Source organism: Macaca mulatta, chromosome 5 (assembly GCF_049350105.2).
Source record: "Macaca mulatta isolate MMU2019108-1 chromosome 5, T2T-MMU8v2.0, whole genome shotgun sequence".
In the NCBI taxonomy this organism is placed as follows: Eukaryota; Metazoa; Chordata; class Mammalia; order Primates; family Cercopithecidae; genus Macaca; species Macaca mulatta.
The window spans coordinates 55,822,030-55,842,662 of NC_133410.1; the positions used below are offsets into that span (position 1 = coordinate 55,822,030).

Consider the following 20,633-nt stretch of genomic DNA (forward strand, 5'->3'; position numbering starts at 1 on the left):
TACTTTTAGTAGGCAGTGAAAGGGTTTTATTGTGTTAAATTTTCTTCTTTAGGATGTTGAGGGTTAAAACTACAGTATACCTAAACATTATCTTCCCATGGGAATGTATATTTGTTAAATGATTAGCTTTCTCATTGAAAAAAGATTTCTTCCAAGCTAAAGACACATAATGAAGGCTATGATTTGTTATTTCTTTGAATTCTCAATGAATCCATTAAGATGACTTGACAAGTCTACCTGCTTTTAATGGTTAATTTAGGCTTTTAATCTACCCAAAATTGGTTTTTACCTTGCAAGGCAGTATCAGGAGAAGAGCAAGAGTTGAAATCAACCGTTTCTTTTTAAATGAACACAAAGAATGAGAACATTGTATTTTAAATTAAGGAACAACTGTTGGTAAATATGCTTTTCTAGCCTGAGATGGTTGACAGCTAGAATTTTAAGGTCAGGTATTGCCAATTGATAACTTTTTTAAACTTTAAAAAATAACAATAAAGGCAGATGCATTTTGCTGAAGAATTTAAGAGGAAAAAAATAAATTTATATAACAAGACTACTGGAGATAGAAAAAAATGAATTTAAATACTGTTTAGAAAAAAGTGTGACGGATTTTCTTTTAATCATTTTAAAGTGATAAGCCTTCAAAAGCTTTCTGCTTATAAATTAATTTGTTATCCTAAGGAAAGGTAGCTTATAGCCTTAACTTTTCCCCAGAATTATAAATTTATTTTTAAATCAACTTTATTGAGGTATAATTTACCTAAAATAAAATGTATTCACTTCATACATACAGACAGCTCTTCTATAACTTAGCTAGTATTTCTAGAACTTACAGTGCTATTCAAATCCCCACAATTAGGAAAAAAAAGACCTGGGAGAAAATGGGTTTAGAAAACCAATAGTCAGATACTATGCCATTCACACACACACACACACACACACACACACACACACACACACAAAGATATTGCCTAATATTACCTAATAAAATGGTAGCATACTTGAACAACTGTAAACCAACTCTAACAAACATCTGTAGAACACTCTACTCAACAACAGCAGAATACCTATTCTTCTCAAGTGCATAGGGAACATTCTTTTGGATGGACCATAAGCTAGACTATAGCACAAGCCTCAACCAATTCAAAAGGATTAAAATTATACAAAGTATATTCTCCACCTACCACAATTGAATGAAATTATAAATCAATAACAAGTAAATTTAGGAAGTTAACAAATATGCAGAAATTAATTAGCACACTAATATTAATAAATAGTGTGTCAAATAAGAAAGTACAAGGAACATTGGAAAATACTTTGAGATTAATGGAAATGAATATACAACCTACCAAACCTTATGGGATGCAGATAAAGCAGTGCTTGAAGAAAAACTTATGGTTTTAAATGCCTACATTAAAAAAGAAAAAATATATCAAATCAATAACCTAACCTCCCACCTTAAGACACTAGAAAAAGCAAAGTTTTTTTACCACTTCATGACAAAAAACATTTAACAAACTAAGAATACAAGGACAGTTCCTCAACACTTTTATAAAAAGTATCTACAAAAACACCCAACTAACATCATACTTAATGGTAAAAAAATGTGAATGCTTTACTTACAAGACCAGAAACAAAATGAGAATGTTACCACTTGGTACTTCTATTCAGTATTGTTCTGGATGTTCTGGCCAGGGAAATTAAGAAAGAAAATGAAATAAAAAGCATCCAGTTTGCCAAGGAAGACGTAAAACTATGTCTAATCACAGATGACATGATCTTGCATACAGAAAATCTTATGATATCCACACACAAAAAAAACTGTTTAAGGTAATAAGTTCAACGAGGTTGCTGGATATAAGCTCAATAAACAAAATCAACTCTAATCCTACACACTACCAATGAACAACCCAAAAATGAAGTTGAGAAAACAATTTTATTTATAATATCATCAAAAAAAGAAACTATTTATGGATAAACCTAACAAAAGTACAAGACTTGTATACTGAAAACTATTACACATCATTGAAGAAAGTAGAGAAGACCTAAGTCAATGGAAAACCATCCATGCTCATGAATAGAAAGACTTAATATTGCTAAGATGGCAATTCTCCACAAATTGACCTAAAAATCCAATTCAATTCCTATTAAAACCCCAGCTGGCTCTTTGCAGATGTTGATAAACTAATTCTACAATTCGCATGGAAATGTAAAAGACAAAAAATAGCCAAAACAATCTTAAGATGAACAAAGAGGAATCACACTTTCTGATTTCAAAACTTACTATAGAACAACAGTAATCAGGACAGTTTGGTAAAAACCCTCACATTTACAGTCACTTGATTTTCAACAAAGTTGCTAAGTCTGTTACAAATAGGGATTCAAAAACAAACAAAAACAAAATTGCTAAGACAATTCAATGGAGGTTTCCACCATTATATGTTGTTTTCAACAAATAGTGCAAGGACAACTGGATATCCACATACAAAAGAATGAAGTTGGACCCCACATAATATAAATAATTAACTAAAATTAGATCAAATATCTAAATGTAAGAGCCAAAACTATAACACACTTAGAAGAAAACATAGGCTTTAATTTTCATTACTTTGGAGTAAGTAAGAGTTTCTTGGATAAGACACTGAAAACACAGGCAACAAAAGAAAAAAAATAGATAAAACAGACATCATCTAAAGTAAAAACTTTTGTGTTTCAAAGACACCATCAAGAAAGTGAAAAGCCATATTAACTCTTATAATCCATGAACAGGGGATATTTTTCCATTTATTTGCGTCTTCAGTTTCTTTCATGAATGTTTTATAGTTTTCAGTATACAGATCTTTTACCTCCTTGGTTAAATTTCTTCCTTTTTTAATATTTTGCCATATTTGCTTTATATGAACCATTTCAAAGAAAGTTATAGACATGACACTACTTAACCATGCATCTCCTAAGAATGTGATTCCATATAAGCTTAATACCATTGTCCCACTTAAAATGCTTCCCTAATTTAACATGAGATAATATCTCATTGTAGTTTTGATTTGCATTTCTCTAATGACCAGTGATGATGAGCTTTTTTTCATCTGTTTGTTGGCCACATAAATGTCTTGTTTTGGGAAGTGTCTGTTCATATCCTTTGCCCACTTTTTGATGGTTTGTTTTTCTTCTACATTTGTTTAGGTTTCTTGTAGATTCTGGATATTAGTCCTTTGTCAGATGGATAGATTGCAAAAACGTTCTCCCATTCTGTAGGTTGCCTGTTCACTCTGACAATCGTTTCTTTTGTTGTGCAGAAGCTCTTTGTTTAATTACATCTCTTCTGTCAATTTTGGCTTTTGTTGCCATTGCTTTTGATGTTTTAGTCATGATATCTCTGCCCATGCCTATGTCCTGAATGGTATTGCCTAGGTTTTCTTCTAAGGTTTTTATAATTTTAAGTCTTACATTTAAGCCTTTAATCCATCTTGAGTTAATTTTTGTATAAGGTGTAAGGAAGGGGTCCAGTTTCAGTTTTCTGCATATGGCTAGCCAGTTTTCCCAACACCATTTATTAAATAAGGAATCCTTTCCCCATTGCTTGTGTATGTCAGATTTGTCAAAGATCATATGGTTGCAGATGTGTGGCATTATTTCTGCAGCCTCTCTTCTGTTCCATTGATCTATATATCTGTTTGGGTACCAGTACCATGCTGTTTTGATTACTGTAGCCTTGTAGTACAGTTTGGAGTCAGGTAGCATGATGTCTCCAGCTTTGTTCTTTTTGCTTAGGATTGTCTTGACTATGCAGTCTCTTTTTTAGTTCCATATGAAATTTAAAGTAGTTTTTTTCTAATCCAGTGAAGAAAGTCAGTGGTAGTTTGATGGGGATAGCATTGAATCTGTGAATTACCTTTATGATATTGATTCTTCTTATCCATGAGAATGGAATTTTTTCCATTTGTTTGTATCCTCTGTTACATCCTTGAGCAGTGGTTTGTAGTTCTCCTTGAAGAGGTCCTTCACATCCCTTGTAAGTTGTATTCCTAGGTATTTTATTCTCTTTGTAGCAATTGTGAATGGGAGTTCACTCATGATTTGGCTCTCTGTTTGTCTACTATTGATGTATAGGAATGCTTGTGATTTTTGCACTTTGATTTTATATGCTGAGACTTTGCTGAAGTTGCTTATCAGCTTAAGGAGATTTTGGGCTGAGACAATGGGGTTTTCTAAATATACAATCATGGTCGTCTGCAAACAGGGACAATTTGACTTCCTCTCTTTCTATTTGAATACCTTTTATTTGTTTCTGCCTGATGGACCTGGCCGGAACTTACAATATTATATTGAATAGGAGTGGTGAGAAGGGGCATCCTTGTCTTTTGCCGGTTTTCAAAGGGAATGTTTCCAGCTTTTTCCCATTCAGTATGATATTGGCTGTGGGTTTGTCATAAATAGCTCTTATTATTTTAAGATACTATTATTTTAAGATATAATATTATTTAAGATATAATATTAAGATAATATTATATTAAGATACTATTATTTTAAGATATTATTTTAAGATCAATTCCTAGTTTATTGAGAGTTTTTAGCATGAAGTGGTGTTGAATTTTATCAAAGGCCTTTTCTGCATCTATGAGATAATCATGTGGTTTTTGTCATTGGTTTTGTTTATGTGATGGATTATGTTTATTGATTTGCGTACATTGAACCAGCCCTGCATCCCAGGGATGGAGCTGGCTTGATTGTGGTGGATAAGCTTTTTGATGTGCTGCTGGATTCAGTTTGCCAGCACTTTATTGAGGATTTTCGCATCAATGTTCATCAGGGATATTGGCCTGAAATTTTCTTTTTTGTTGTTGTTGTGTCTCTGCCAGGTTTTGGTATCAGGATGATGCTGCCTTCATCAAATGAGCTAGGGAGGAGTCCCTCTTTTTCTATTCTTTGAAATAGTTTCAGAAGACATGGTACTAGCTCCTCTTTGTACCTCTGGTAGAATTCGGCTGTGAATCCGTCTGGTCCTGGGCTTTTTTTGGTTGGTAGGCTACTAATTACTGCCTCAATTTCAGAACCTGTTATTGGACTATTCAGGGGTTCAACTTCTTCCTGGTTTAGTCTTGGGAGGGTGTGTGTGTCCAGGAATTTATCCATTTCTTCTAGATTTTCTAGTTTATTTGCAGAGAGGTGTTTATAATATTCTCTAAATGGATTTTTATTTTTAAGTCATTCTTTCTTTTTTTAATTTTATTTTTAAGTTCCAGGGTACATGTGCAGGATGAGAAGCTTTGTGTGTCATGGTGGTTTGCTCCACCTATCAATCCATCACCTAAGAATTAAACCCAGCATGTATTAACTATTTTTCCAGATGCCGCCCCTCCCTCTTGCCCCCCACCCCCAGACAGGCCCCAAGTGAGTGTTGTTTCCCTTTCTGTGTCCATGTGTTCTCATTGTTCACTCCCACTATAAGTGAGAACATGTGGTATTTGGCCATCTGTTCCTGCGTTAGGAAAACCCAGTTTTCAATAAGGGAGAAGGATTTGAATAGACACTTTACAAAAGGAGATAAAAGAATAGCTATTATGCCTGAAAAAAATGTTCAACATCATTAGTCATCAGGGAAATGCAAATTAAAACCACAATAATATACCACTATATACCCACCAGAATAGCTAAAATAAAAAAGATGAAAAATTCCAACTGTTCCTGAAGATCTGGAGCAATTTCAACTTTTATATGTTGTCGGTAGGAGTATAAAATGGTATGACCACTTTTGAAACCTATTTGGTTGTTTCTTATGAAATTGAACATATACCTACCCAGTGGTTCCACTCATATTTAAGAAAAATGAAAGCAAATGTCCACAAAAAGGTTAGTACATGTTCACAGAAGTTTTGTTTATAATAGCTGAAAGCTGGAAATAACACAAATACCCATCAACAGGTGAATGGATAAATATGTTTGGTATATCCATACAATGAAATATTTCTCAGCAATAAAGAACAAATGACCTATTGAAACAATCAAAAACATAGATGAATTTCAAAAACATTACTCTAAACAAAAGAAGCCAGACATAAAACATATGCATTACACTATATATGATCCATTTGTATGAAATTATAGAGCAGGAAGAAGCACAGTAACAGGAAGAAAACCTATTGTTGCCTTAGGCTGAGGGCAAGAATCACGGCAAAGTACACAAGTGAACTTCTCGGGGTGATGGAAATGTTCTGCATCTTGATTTCATGGTTCACATGGACATAAACTTTTGCCTTACTCTGAACTATATAGTCAGTTCTACTATAAAACTTGTTTTTGAGAATGCAAATTTGTTACAACATGATAGGTAACAATTTTAACACAGCCTGAATTTTAATCTTGTTTATGCATGATTTTGTCCACTAAAAACACTAGATGAATGCAGAAAATTGCACTCACCTGAACCAAGCCATAAACATATACCCTGCCATTCTTTGTCCTGCTGTTGTCATACATTATAATTCAAACTCTTATAAACCCCACCATACACTGTTAGTACATTTGCTCTTCAAAGGTTTTTTGTTGTTGTTGTTTTTGTTTTTTGTTTGTTTGGTTGGTTTTTTTAGAAATGGTAAAAATGAGAAAAACACATTTTGTGTTTTCCCACATATTACCATTTCTGGCACTCTTCATTCATGTGCATAGAAATGAGTTTGTACCTGGTATAATTTTTCCCTTCTAGAGTAACTTTAACATTTCTTGTACTTCAGGTCTGCTTAACTTATAGTCCGTATTTTCTTTTGTTCAAAAGGCTTTATTTTGCTCTCATTTTTAAAGGAGATTTTCACTCAACAAAGAATCCTAAATTAGCTTTTGTAAAAGCACGTTAAAGTTTTCATCCTATTGCTTTCTTTAGACTTAGGCTTGCATTATTTCAAACACAAAGTTCTTGCATCGTGGCTTGCATTATATCTAACACAAAATCAGTATGAATTCTTATCATGGTACCCTTGTATTTAATTGTTTTCTCTGGCTGCTTTTAAGAATTTCACTTTGTCACTGGTTCTCAATAATTTCAATATGATGTGCCTTAGAATGCATTTCCTTTCAGTTATTCTGCTTGGAGTCTGTTGAGTTTCTTTGATTTAAGAATCAGTTTTCATCTTATTTGAAAAATATAAGTCATTATTCCTTCAAATACATATTCCAGCTCCTCTCCTCTGATCTTTTCAGGAACTCCAATTACACATATGTTGGATCACTTGGAATGTTCCTCAGGTTACTGAGGATGTGTTCTTCTTCTTATTATTTTCTTTCTGTAACTCAGTTTGGATAGTTTCTATTACAGTATCTTCAAGTTTGCTCTTCTTTTCATCTGCCATACCTAATCAGCTGATAATTTTATCAGGTGAATTTTCATGCAGATATGACATCTTTCAGCTCTAGAAGTTTCCTTGTTTGTTTTTAATACCATCGATTTCTGTCCTCATTATGCTCAAGTTTTCCTTTAAATATTTGGACACATTTATAATTGTTCTGATGCATCTATTTCATTCATCTCTGTAATTTGACTCACTTTCTGCTGATGGATTTTCTTATTTGCATTTTCCTGCTTCTTCGCATGTCTTACTTGTATTAGATGCCATACACTATAAACACTACGTTCTTAAGATTTTTGAATTTTGTTTTCTTCACTTAGATAGGTGAATTTGGCTAGCAGGTAAGTTTTTTGCCAATCATCTTGATCCTTTTGGGGTTGTTTTTGAACTTTGTTAGTAGTATTCTAAGGAGTTTTACTCTACAACTTGTTAAGCTTATTTTAAGGCACAACCCTGGGGTACATACTGGATTCCCAGGATTTTCAGTGAGGTCCTGTGACTCTGGTGATTGAAACTCAAATGTCTCTCAGCTACATTTAAGCTGTAGGAGTTGTTCAACTTACCATCCTCCAGTAATTGCCATTTGTCTGGCCTTGTGGCATTTCACGGTTTGCGCGTGCACCTTAGTATACAGCAAAACACTCAATGAAACTCCTGTGCAGATTCCTAGAGCTTCTCTGAATGGCTCCTCCAACCCTGGAGCTGTGCCCCAAAAACTGAAGCAGCTACAGCTTTCCCAAAGTCTGCTCTCAGTCTCTTCCATAAAGAGACTGCCATGCTTTCCTTGGTTTCTGATTCCTGTGCTGTTCTGGAAAGGGACTCCAGGCAGAATACTAGGGCTTTTGTGGAACTCACCTCATTTGTTTCTATTCATTGAGACTGCACTCCTGCACTGCATGTTTTCCAATATCAGAAAATAGTTGTTTCACATGCATTGTCCAGTTTTCTACTTGTTCACAGGTAAAGGACAAGTTCGGTATAAGTTACTCCATTACAGACAGAAGTAGAAGCCAGAATATTTTTTAAAATCTAATTTGAGCTTATTATGTGTTGAGGCTCTTATAATTGCCATAGTATTTATGATACTACATTCATTTAATTAATATAAAGCTATTTCATTTACATTACCTGATTTAGTCCTTAAAACACAGTGAGCCAAAGGTGACCTTTCTTATGATCATTTTATAGTCAAAAAGATTGAGGTTCACAGAGGCAAGTGAATGCTCAAGTGAGGCTCACAGAGGCAAGTGAATGCCTTACACACCTTGTAAGGCTTGGAGTTAGGAGTATGATGTTCAGCATAAACTACTAATGCTAAAACTTGTCTCCTGGCTTCCTTTTCCTTAGATCTCTGGTTTCGTCCACTACTGCCAAACTCTTATCTATCCATCCTTCCTTTCTGTTTCTCCCTCAGGTTTTAATTATCTTTTGCCTTAGATTTTAATCATCATCTTTGTTGTCTTAGCATGGCCAAACATTTTTGAAGAAGTAACTCATTCTTTAACTTTATTCTTTGAAAACCCCTATCTTTAATTCACTGCCATATTTTTTAATATGAATTTCAAGCAACATGCTATTATCAATCTATATCATACCATAACCAACACATTCCAGAACCTTATAGACCTCTAAAGCTACACACTCTCCAGCCAGCCCCTACATTGTCAGGATTCATGCTTTTTTTTTTTTTTTTTTTGGAAACACAGTCTCAACCTGTCGCCCAGGCTGGAGTGTAACAGCATGATCTTGGCTCACTGCAACCTCCACCTTCCGTGTTCAAACAATTCTCCTGCCTCAGCCTCCAGAGTAGCTGGGATTACAGGTGCCTGCCACCATGCCCAATTATTTTTTGTATTTTTAGTAAAGATGGGGTTTCACCATGTTGGCCAGGCTGGTCTCGAACTCCTGACCTCAAGTGATCCGCCTGCCTTGGCCTCCCAAAGTGCTGGGATTACAGGCATGAGCCACTGCACCTGGCCTGGTTATGCTTAATCCATTTGTATCATCTTTCCTCCTTTGTCACCCACTTCCCCTAAATTACTTTGACCTATGAAGCTACAGCAATCTTCTCAGAATTTTCCCTAGTCCAAATGAAAATTAAAGATTAAAAAATTGGCCGGGCGCGGTGGCTCAAGCCTGTAATCCTAGCACTTTGGGAGGCCGAGACGGGCGGATCACGAGGTCAGGAGATCGAGACCATCCTGGCTAACACGGTGAAACCCCGTCTCTACTAAAAATACAAAAAATTAGCCGGGCGAGGTGGCGGGCGCCTGTAGTCCCAGCTACACGGGAGGCTGAGGCAGGAGAATGGCGTAAACCCGGGAGGCGGAGCTTGCAGTGAGCTGAGATCCGGCCACTGCACTCCAGCCCGGGCGACAGAGCGAGACTCCGTCTCAACAAAAAAAAAAAAAAAAAAAAAAAAAAAAGATTAAAAAATTAAAATATAAAGGAAGAGGAAAATTTTAAAACTAAACAGAATTAAACTTAAACTAAAAGTAAACCAGCTCCTCAGTTAGTATGACAACATAATAGATTTAAATTATAGCTTTCTTTTTTTTTTTTTTTTTTTTTTTTTGAGATGGAGTTTCACTCTTGTTGCCCAGGCTGGAGTAAAATGGTGTGATCTCGGCTCACTGCAACCTCTGCCTCCCAGGTTCAAGCAATTCTGCCTCCGCCTCCCAAGTTGCTGTGATTACAGGCATGCGCCATCATGTCTGGCTAATTTTGTATTTTTAGTAGAGATGGGGTTTCTCCATGTTGATCAGGCTGTTCTTGAACTCCCGACCTCAGGTCATCCGCCCGCCTTGGCCTCCCAAATTTCAATCAGTCTCATACAGGGACAACCAACAATAACTTGGGAAGATTGTAAGATTCAGCAAATTACCTTGTACCTTAAGGTACAGGAGGCAAAAGTGTTTGAATCTTCCATGACACTTCTGACCAACAGTGTGATTGTGTGGAGCATTATACTGAGGAAAAAACAACCCTGAGACCTCATAGAAATCAGTGGGAAAGGCTTCTGTGATTCACATCGTCTGTCATGTGCCTGATGGAGATGGGGAATGGTAAGAATCTGTGCCATAAATTTGCAGACTGTATTCTAGCTAAGAGCAGTAATATTTAAATTGCATAATGTGTCAGAAATAACATATTAAAACCTTATAGACTGGACTTTACCAAATACTGGGATTTAAATATAAAGAGGAGGTAGGGTAAAAATCAGCTGAGTATCCTAACCAACCTGACGGGATTCTTCATTACATTGGATAATGCAAACGGAATTAATCCCTCCCCCGGGAAGACAGTAACTTGTTGGGAGTCAGAAAGCAACAGATTTATTTCATCTCTAAGTCTTTTTATTTTTAAGAAGTTATTTTATGAATCTCATAAAACTCTAGATCACCATATTACAACTTTAATCAATGTAGAGTGATATTCTAACTTCTGTCTCCTCCTCTCACAGGATTTTTAAATTCCTCAAAAATTACTGGACAATGTCACATTTAGCAAAATGATTAAAGTGAAAAAAATAATGAACCAAGTATTGGCAAGAATATGGAGCAGCTGAAAATCTTCCACACTTTTGGGAATGTATATTGGTACAACTACTTAGGAAAAGTGTTGAGCATTGTAATGGAGCATGTTACCATCCCACAAGTTCATGCTTAGGTATATATACAACAGGAATGTTTATGTATATATCTTGTGCACTTCTTTTGGTGAATATATATATATGTTCGCCTAACTATATATGTACTCATCTTCCTCATGTATATATGTTCATCTTATTTATATATATGATCATCCCCCTTGTATATATATATATGCTCACCAAAAGTGAACAAGATATAAATATGTGTGCATAAACTTGATGCAAAAGTAATTGCTGTTTTTAACGGCAAAAACAGCAATTACTTTTGTACCAACCTCATACATACATATATGTGTATTTATAAGCATTTCTGTTAATAAGTAGGGTTATTGTAATAGCCCTAAAACTTCACCAGAAGAAATGTACAAAAATGTTCATAACAATATTATTTGTAATACCCCAAACTGTAAAACTCCACATGTCCATCAACAGTAGAATGGATATTTGTGATACATTTAAGCAATGGAATATTATATAACAATGAGAACGAACAAACTACAAATACATACTGGATGAATGTCATAAATATAATGTTGAATGAATGAACCCAGACCTCCCCCAAAATCACATATGATAATTATTCAATTTAAGGTAATTTTCAAAATCAGGCAAAACAAATATATGGCCATGGAAGTCATAATAGTGATTACCTTGAGTGAGAGTGCTTTCTAAGTGGTTTCTAGGGTGCTGAAATTACCCTCTTTCTTGATCTGTGTGCTAGGTACACGTTTATTTTGGGAAAGTTCATCAAGTTATACCCCCATACTGTATGAAGCAAGGTTAGTTCCTACTGAAATTACCACCAGAACAGGGCTATCGAAAGACACATTTAGTAGTGTGTTCACTGTACAAAAAAAGACACTGTACAGTTTAAAAACAAATCTTACACAAACTTACATTTCAATTTTTTTCTTTAAAAGGAGTGAATTGTGCACAGAGGTTAAATGCTTTATAGACAAGAAAAACAAACCTGTGCTAACATTAACTTATTCATCATCATCTTCTTCATCATCTTCTTGTCCTCCTCTTTCTCCTTTTCCTGCTTTTTTCAGCCTTGACAGCTCCCTTTTGGCTGCATCTGGCTTTCCTTTAGCTTGGTATGCAGCAGTATCCTTTTCACATTTTTCCTTGAGCTTCGCAGCATTCTTTTTATAGGGCTGCTAGTCATCTGCAGCAGCGCCATTCCACATCTCTCCCAGCATCTTGGCAACATCACCAATGTTTAGGCCAGGATGTTCTCCTTTGATTTTTGGGTGATACTCAGAACAGAACAAGAAAAAGGCTGAAGAAGTCCTCTTGGGTGTATTGGGATCCTTGAACTTTTTGTCTCCCTTTTAGGAGAGATGTAAGTTTTCATTTCTCTTTCATAATGGGCTTTACCCACCTTTGTCATGTCTTCCAATTTTCCTTTTGCTTTAGCAGAAGTAGTCTTTCACCTCTCTGAGCACTTCTCAGAAAACTCTGAGGAGCTGACTGAGGCTTCTGGGTGCTCCTTCTTGTGCTCCTCCTGACAAGTTGGCACAAAGAACACATATGATGACATTTTGCCTCTTGGCTTCTTAGGATCTACTTTGCCCATGTTAGTTATCTTTCTTCAACAAGGCACAGAGTTGCCCAGTGCCCATATGGCTCTCACTTGCCCCAGCACTCTCTCTATGGAGCTCAGTGTACTGCAATCAATTGAATATTTTTACCATAGAAATCTGTTCATATGTAATTATATATGTGTTTGTATTTATATTTAATAAAATGAAATTGCCATCTCTCCCCTCTAAAAAACCAATTAGTAATTTTTTTGCAAAGAATATTAGCTATGTATGTAAAAACACTTTCAGGGTAATGAAGTTAGTATTTTGAATTCAATACAATGTAGTTATTGATTTCATAGAACTGTAGGAGTAGACATTTAATAAAAATTCAAGTAATTAATGGGTCTTAAGAGAGTTTTGGTGCCTCCTCCTATCACTGCTACTAATTCCTCCTAAATACCCATCAAAAGTAGTGACCTAGTGTAGTGGCATCTGTTTATTTTGCCTGCCCAGCACCCAGTAGCCCATTTTTTTGGTAAAGTCACTTCAATATTTCTTTGGGGAATTTCTTCTACCCTACCACATGCGCTTTGGTGAGATTATCAATTCTGCCTTCTTCTGACCAAGAAGTGGGCATGTAAACTAAACTAGGCCAAGCAGATTCTCTCCCCTTAGAATTTAAATCTTGAGTGACACAAGGTCAGAAAACGGAACTAATTCACCTTGACAGTAGCTCTCTGAGGAGGCTGTTCATTGGCTTCTGTGACATAGATCTCTTACGCTGCCCTGTTGCTTCCTATCCTTTCCAAGTGCCAGTTGCGTGGCTTTTCCTTTGATTCCGTGACCCACTCTATATCCTTAAAATACATGACTTTCATTAAGTTTGTCAATTTCTGTTGACTGTAGTTGACGAACACTGATACAGCTGGATATAAATACATTCACTACTATTACGCAAGAGAGTCCATGCATTTAAGTTTTGCCTTACTTTGTGCCAGAATTTGCTTCTTTATAAAGTCTATGTTAGTCCTGCCTAGCTCTACTTCTGAAGCTTCATTGTATACATATACTCTATCCTTTAAATGGCACATGTTTGAAAACTACTATCATTTTTCCCCATATGCTTTCTCAGCAAAATAACTCATTTTCTCAATTAAAACATATATGACTACTACACACCCACTAAAATAGCTAAAAGAACACACAGTTCCAAGTGTCAACAAGGATGTGGAGAATCTGGAACACTCATGCTTTGCTGGAGGGAATATAAATGACATAGCCGCTTTGGAAAATAGTTTGACAGTTTATATAATTTATAAACTTAATATTTTTAATGGGTTTTAAAAATAAATGTAATTACCTATTGTAATGTCATCTTAGGAAACAATTTCATGAAATCATGGTCTTTATGTTAGTTATCTTATCCTACAATGCATTAAATATATACTTAATTATTAATTTAAAATGTGATTTACTTATAAGCTAAATTAATTCCTTGTACCATGAGTGGTACAACTCCTCAGAGTTTTCTGAATACAGGTATTGATTGCCCTTTGGGAAACACCAGGTTGTTGTCTTTAACTTAGAATTTTGAATAAAATAATTTTCATTAAAGCAATAATCAACGGCCGGGCGCGGTGGCTCATGCCTGTAATCCCAGCACTTTGGGAGGCTGAGACGGGCGGATCAAGAGGTCAGGAGATCGAAACCATCCTGGCTAACACGGTGAAACCCCGTCTCTACTAAAAATACATTTAAAAAAATTAGCCGGGCGCAGTGGCGGACGCCTGTAGTCCCAGCTACACGGGAGGCTGAGGCAGGAGAATGGTGTGAACCCAGGAAGAGGAGCTTGCAGTGAGTGGAGATCACGCCACTGCACTCCAGCCTGGGTGACAGAGCAAGACTCCGTCTCAAAAAAAAAAAAAAAAAAAGCAATAATCAACTTTGGAAGCAGTATTAAAAAGTTTTATAGGCCAAGCCATCAGAGAAATGCAAATCAAAACCACAATGAGATACCATCTCACACCAGTTAGAATGGTGATCATTAAAAAGTCAGAAAAAACAGGTGCTGGAGAGGATGTGGAGAAATAGGAACACTTTTACACTGTTAGTAGGAGTGTAAACTACTTCAACCGTTGTGGAAGACAGTGTGACGATTCCTCAAGGATCTAGAACTAGAAATACCATTTGACCCAGTGATCCCATTACTGGGTATATACACAAAGGATTATAAATCATGCTGCTATAAAGACACGTGCGCACGTATGTTTATTGCAGCGCTATTCACAATAGCAAAGACTTGGAACCAACCCAAATGCCCATCAATGATAGACTGGATTAAGAAAATGTGGCACATATACACCATGGAATACTATGCAGCCATAAAAAGGATGAGTTCATATCCTTTGCAGGGTCATGGATGAAGCTGGAAACCATCATTCTGAGCAAACTATCGCAAGGACAGAAAACCAAACACCACATGTTCTCCCTCATAGGTGGGAATTGAACAATGAGAACACTTGGACTCAGGATGGGCAACATCACACACTGGGGCCTGTCGTAGGGTTGGGGGAGGGAGAAGGGATAGCATCAGGAGATACACCTAAAGTAAATGACGAGTTAATGGGTGCAGCACACCAACATGGCACATGTATACGTATGTAACAAATCTGCATGTTGTGCACACGTACCCTAAAGCTTAAAGTATAATAAAAAAATAAAAAAGTTTTACAGGCCAAGTACAGTGTCTCACATCTGCAATCCCAGTACTTTGGGAGGCCAAGGCAGGAGGATTGCCTGAGGCCAGGAATTTTAGACCAGCCTGGACAACATAGCGAGACCCTACCTCTACCAAAAAAAAAAAAAATTAATTGGCCAATCATGGTGGCATGCTCCTGTAGTCCCAGCTACTCAGGAGGCTGAGGTGGAATGATTGCTAGAGCCCAGGAGTTCGAGGCTGCAGTGAACTGTGATCATACTACCACATTCCAGCCTAAGCAACAGAGTAAAACTCTATCCCTAAAAAAAAAAAAAAAAAAGAAGAAGAAAAGAAAAAAGAAAGTTTTAGATAGCACATAATGAGATATAGAAAGTGTTAGGCCTTTTATTCATTTAGCAAATACTTCGAATTTTTTTTTTTTTTTTGGTTGGCTTTTTATCAGTGGAAAGTGACTGAAGAGTCAGAGATGTGGAAAACCTCCAGAGCCAGGATGTCCCCCTTCTACTCTATGTCCAACATAAGCATGCAATTTCAGGGAAGAGGGAGACCTCCACATAGGAAGGAGAAAAAAGAAATATAACAACATGTTAAGGGGTTGTTTTAGGAATTATGGGTCATTGAGTTCTTTCTTTAAATTCTTAATTATGTTCATTTCTCTACTTGCCAAAATTTAATATGCTTCCATTTTTTTAGATAAAAACCATACAGTAAAACTTTTTGTTCTTTTGGATACCTTGGATAAAAAGATATACATATATACCTTCTATTGTTGATAAGAATAAATTTCTAATTGTATATTTTTATTCAAAAATAAAAATTCAACCAAGCACCAGAGTGTGTGCCTGTAATTCCAGCACTTTGGGAGGTTGATGTGGGCAGTTTGCTTGAGCCTAGGAATTCGAGACCAGCCTGGGCAACATAGTGAGACCCCATCTGTACAAAAAATAAAACAGTTAGCCAGGCATGGTGAGAACCAAGGCATGTACCTGTGGTCCCAGCTACTCAGAAGGCTGAGGTGAGAGGATCACTTGAGCCCAGGAGGCCAAGGCTGCAGGGAGCTGTGATTGCACCACTGCACTCCAGCCTGGGTGACAGCGAGACCTTGTCTCAAAAAAATAATAAAATTTTAAAAGTAAAAAACAAAAATTTAATTGAAGATATCAATTTTTTATTTTAAAAATATTGATATTTACACACAACCTTTTGTGGCTAATCATGCTGCCACCTACTTCCAGTTCTCAAAGCACTAGTAGTAGGTGTTTGGTTCATTATTATGTGAAAAATATAATCCAAACAAAACAAACAAACAGAAACTAATGGTACTCAATTGGTAGAGTAAAACAAACAATGGGTTCTGAAATAATGCACCTAAAATCTGGTAATTATAGCTTGACAATTTTTAAAGCTCTATAGGTTCAGTGATGTGATATGTGGGATTTGCTTGTAAGTGCTGTAGAAGGGATGATGACAAGCTGGGGGCTGGGAAGATGGAAGGGACAGGTAAAATGGGAACAATAGCAGAATATTGATCATTGCTGACGCTGGGTGGGTAATCATTATTGTATTTTCTTCATATTTGAAAAATTCTATAATAAAAGTTTAAAAAATAATTTTTACAAACCTCTAAATATGCATGATCACAGAAACCTAAAGCAACCTCTGTTATATTCCCAAAATAGAATAAAATAAACAAACAAAAAACTTACTCAGAAATAAAGCTCCAGGTGGCCTATAAAGTGTTTTGTGCTTTCTATTTGTACAGGCAAGTGAGAAAACAATTACTGACCAGTAAGTACACAACTATTTTCAAGTTGTATGAAAGGCTATTATCGCCACCTACTGGACACTGTTATTGACTACTTGCTGTAAAAAATTAAGATATTTTTAAAACCAACAATCACTATTTAATAGGTCCCCCATCCCATCTTAAGCATCTAGTTAACAAAACAGTACAAATAAAATCATCAAATTTATATCTTTATTTGTTTTTATATTAGTAATGCTAATTAATGTTACATTTCATCACTTCTTAGTGTGAAATGCTCCCTGCTAAAAAGGTATATATAAAATTTTGGTTTGCAAGTACGTTCATGATCATCCTATGATGTTCTTGTTTTACAGAAGATCACAGAACTTGAGTTGTTTGCTCATAGGGTAAGAACCCAGAATTTATTTACACATAGCGATAGTCCAGAAAATTATAAACTAGTCCTGGCTCTTAAGTTCAGTGCATTATCTTTTTAAAATCTTGACTTATATTGCAAATTTTATATCTTTCATAACTTGGCTAATTTCACACACCAGTGATTCTCCACTCTGGTGCATCAGAATGACTTGTGAAATTTTTAAAATAAAGCTGGCACCAAAGCCAGAGATTTTTACATCCAGCCAGGGTTAAAAGAACTATTAATAGATACCAGTGGTTCTCAAAGTGTGGTCCCTAGACAAGCATCATCATCATCATCATCATCACCATCACCTGGATAGAAATGCAAATGTTCAAGGTCCATCCCAGAGTACTGGGTTGGGTGCTGTAATTTGTGTTTTGCAAGCCTTCAAGTGATTTGGATACAAGCTAAAGTTTGAGAATCACTATTATTTACAACAAAACCAGTAAATTCCTACTCTTTTACATAAAAGAATTAATTTAGCTGTAGTAGCCATTTAATTTGGCTGTGCGTGTCTGAGGATCAGCCGCTGGGGGCTGGACAGTTTGCTGAGTCCCTTATTATCCCCTGGTGCCTGGTGCTGAGACTCACACAGCGGTCATATCCAGCTACCTGTGTCCCCCAAGGTGCCTCTGTTTATCAGGAATGGAGCCAATAACAGCAGGTTCAAAGATTTATGGCATGAATTTGGTCGTTATGATCCTATAGTTGATGTGTATGTTCCACTTGATTTCTACACTCACTGTCCAAGAGGAGTTGCTTATGTTCAACTGGAGGATGTTCGTGATGCTGAAGATGCTTTACCTAATTTGGACAGAAAGTGGATTTGTGAATGTCAAATGGAAATAGTTTGCACAGGAGGACTGGAAGACCCCCAAATCAGATGAAAGCAAAGGAAGGTAGGAGTGTGTACAGTTCTTCACGCTATGACTCTAGAAGCCAACGTTATGAAAGAAGATCAAGAAGTCGAACTTTTATTTACATCTATAGAAGATCTAATAGTCCTAGAAAGGGTGGATGGACTGGAAGACCATCATGTAGCAGAAGCCATTCCAACAATGACAGAGTTAAACACCGAAATCGCTCTTTTGCAAGATCTAAATCCAATTCAAGATCAAGGTCCAAGTCCCAGCCCAAGAAATAAATGAAGGCTAAAATCATGTTCTAGGCCTGCATTGCATGTCAAAACTAGAGGCACCTCTTAAACAGATTCCAAAACACATTACAAGTCTTGCTCAAGACATAAAAAGGAATCAAGGAAGAAAGAACTGCCTTGCTCCAAATCCCAGTCAATGTCACAGTCTAGGTCTAGGTCAAAATCTAGATCAAGATCTTGGACTAGTCCTAAATCCAGTGGCCACTGATAGTATAAACCATGATCATTTTTAGGCACATATCATTCATTTGTTCATAGATTCGTTGACTTAAATTATCAGGAATACAATGTTGCAATGATGTTTAACAAACACTTGTTAGTTTTCCCTGTACCAGGCAATGGTTATATTAAAATGACATGCTGTTGAGAAGCCACTCTTAAGAGTCCAGTTTGTTTAATGATATGGGCAGCTACCAATTTGTTATGTCTGTGTATATTTTTGTAAAGATTCTCATTTTTATGCTTGAAGTATTTGGTGAAAGATGTTGGTTGACCATAATTTGCAACATTCTTACTAAAAATAAACTTTCGTATTCATATTTCATAGAACTGTTAACCTAGAAAGGAGTAAGATAGAATGTTACAAAAGTGAAGTTGTAGCCACAGTACAACACTGATTGCTCAGACACATTTAGGTTCAGCGTGGACCTTTCTGTCTTATCAAGATGTCTAGGCTCTTGATAATAGTTTATTTATGATGCAATATGGATTAGTTCTTTTGTTAACTCCACTGTCTTGGGGAATAATGCCAACTGAGTCATGTAGTATTTTCAGGGAGATTAAGTTTTTGACTGAAACATGGAGCCTTTACTTTTTTCTGGTTTCTATAGATTTGGAACAAGAAAACATCAGAAAAACTCACCTTAAAATTTGTGGAGGTCAATAATGGTAGAAACAATTTTAAGGGGAAAAGAATGTTCTTATGTAGTTTTTCTAAAATTTAAGGAGTACTGTTGACCATAATATTGCTTAGTTTTCTTACTGTCCTTAGAAGCAAGTGAATTGTTTCAAAGTAGGCTGTGTGTGTGTGTTGGGGGGGTGGTGTATAGTGTAAAAGAACTGAAATGTTGACGCTTACAGCATTTGGCCTATACATTTGCATCAAAATTTGCCTGTTTCTTTATGTAGGAGGCTTGCATTTCACACCTCAGTTCATTTAACGTGAGGCAAGTTCAAAAACAGCACGCTCATTCTAGGTGATTCTGTGGTGCCATGAAATTTAAAATGATTTTGGAAAAAAAGATTAGTCAGTTTTAAGAAAGAGTCACATCTTTTGAATTTTTGACTACCAGTGTAGTACTTGACTAAAAATAAAGAAATAATACCCTTTACCATTTAATTTCTAGTATTTCTCTGAAAGATTGTTTTGGGGACAAAACTGACTTGACATATCCAATCTCATTTTGCATAAAAAGCTAGCATCTTTTAAAATCTCAGATTGCTTGCTTACAGATATAAGTAAGAATTATGGAGAAGCAACCCTTTAAGAGGATTACTTATTTCAATTGTTTTTAGTAACCTAGGCTTTGTCTGTAGAGAACAAAACAATGGCAGTAAGCTGAGATAGCTCTATTGGGAGAGCATTAGACTGAGAACAAAACGATGGTTTTTAAATACTATTTGTGGGAAGTGCTTAAGGGGTTGATTGTAGTACCTTTGTATATTTGATAGTATTTCTTTCATTTCTCTAGTGTTTGCAGTCATATTCTGTTCTGCTATGCAATCATTTATATGCATGTTTCTTTACTTTTTTAAGACTTTCCTGGATATATAAACAACAAAAAGTGTATTTAAAACTGTAGCAGTAGTTTGCAGTTCTAGCGGAGAGGAAAGCTGTAGGGCTAAACTTTCTACTTTTCTTATAGAAGCTTCTAAAAAGGCATTTCATAGTTCTCTTTAACAAATATTGTGTACCGCTTTTAAAACATCAATACTGGATCAAAGCAAGACCCAGCTTATTTTCTGCTTGTTGTAAGTTAAGCAAACAGAAATAAACTTTATTTTATGAAGGAAAATTTTTCCCTTCATTTTGCTATAATAAAAACAAAATGAAGAAAAAAAATTTGATT

At 35.9% G+C, this 20,633-nt stretch overlaps 2 pseudogenes; one reads left to right on the forward strand and one right to left on the reverse strand.

Moving 5' to 3' along the window:
- Positions 1-11,692: 11,692 nt before the first annotated feature.
- Positions 11,693-12,654, reverse strand: LOC144340905 (high mobility group protein B1 pseudogene; annotated as a pseudogene).
- Positions 12,655-16,727: 4,073 nt separating this feature from the next.
- On the forward strand, positions 16,728-18,858 carry LOC100430550 (uncharacterized; annotated as a pseudogene).
- Positions 18,859-20,633: the final 1,775 nt, after the last annotated feature.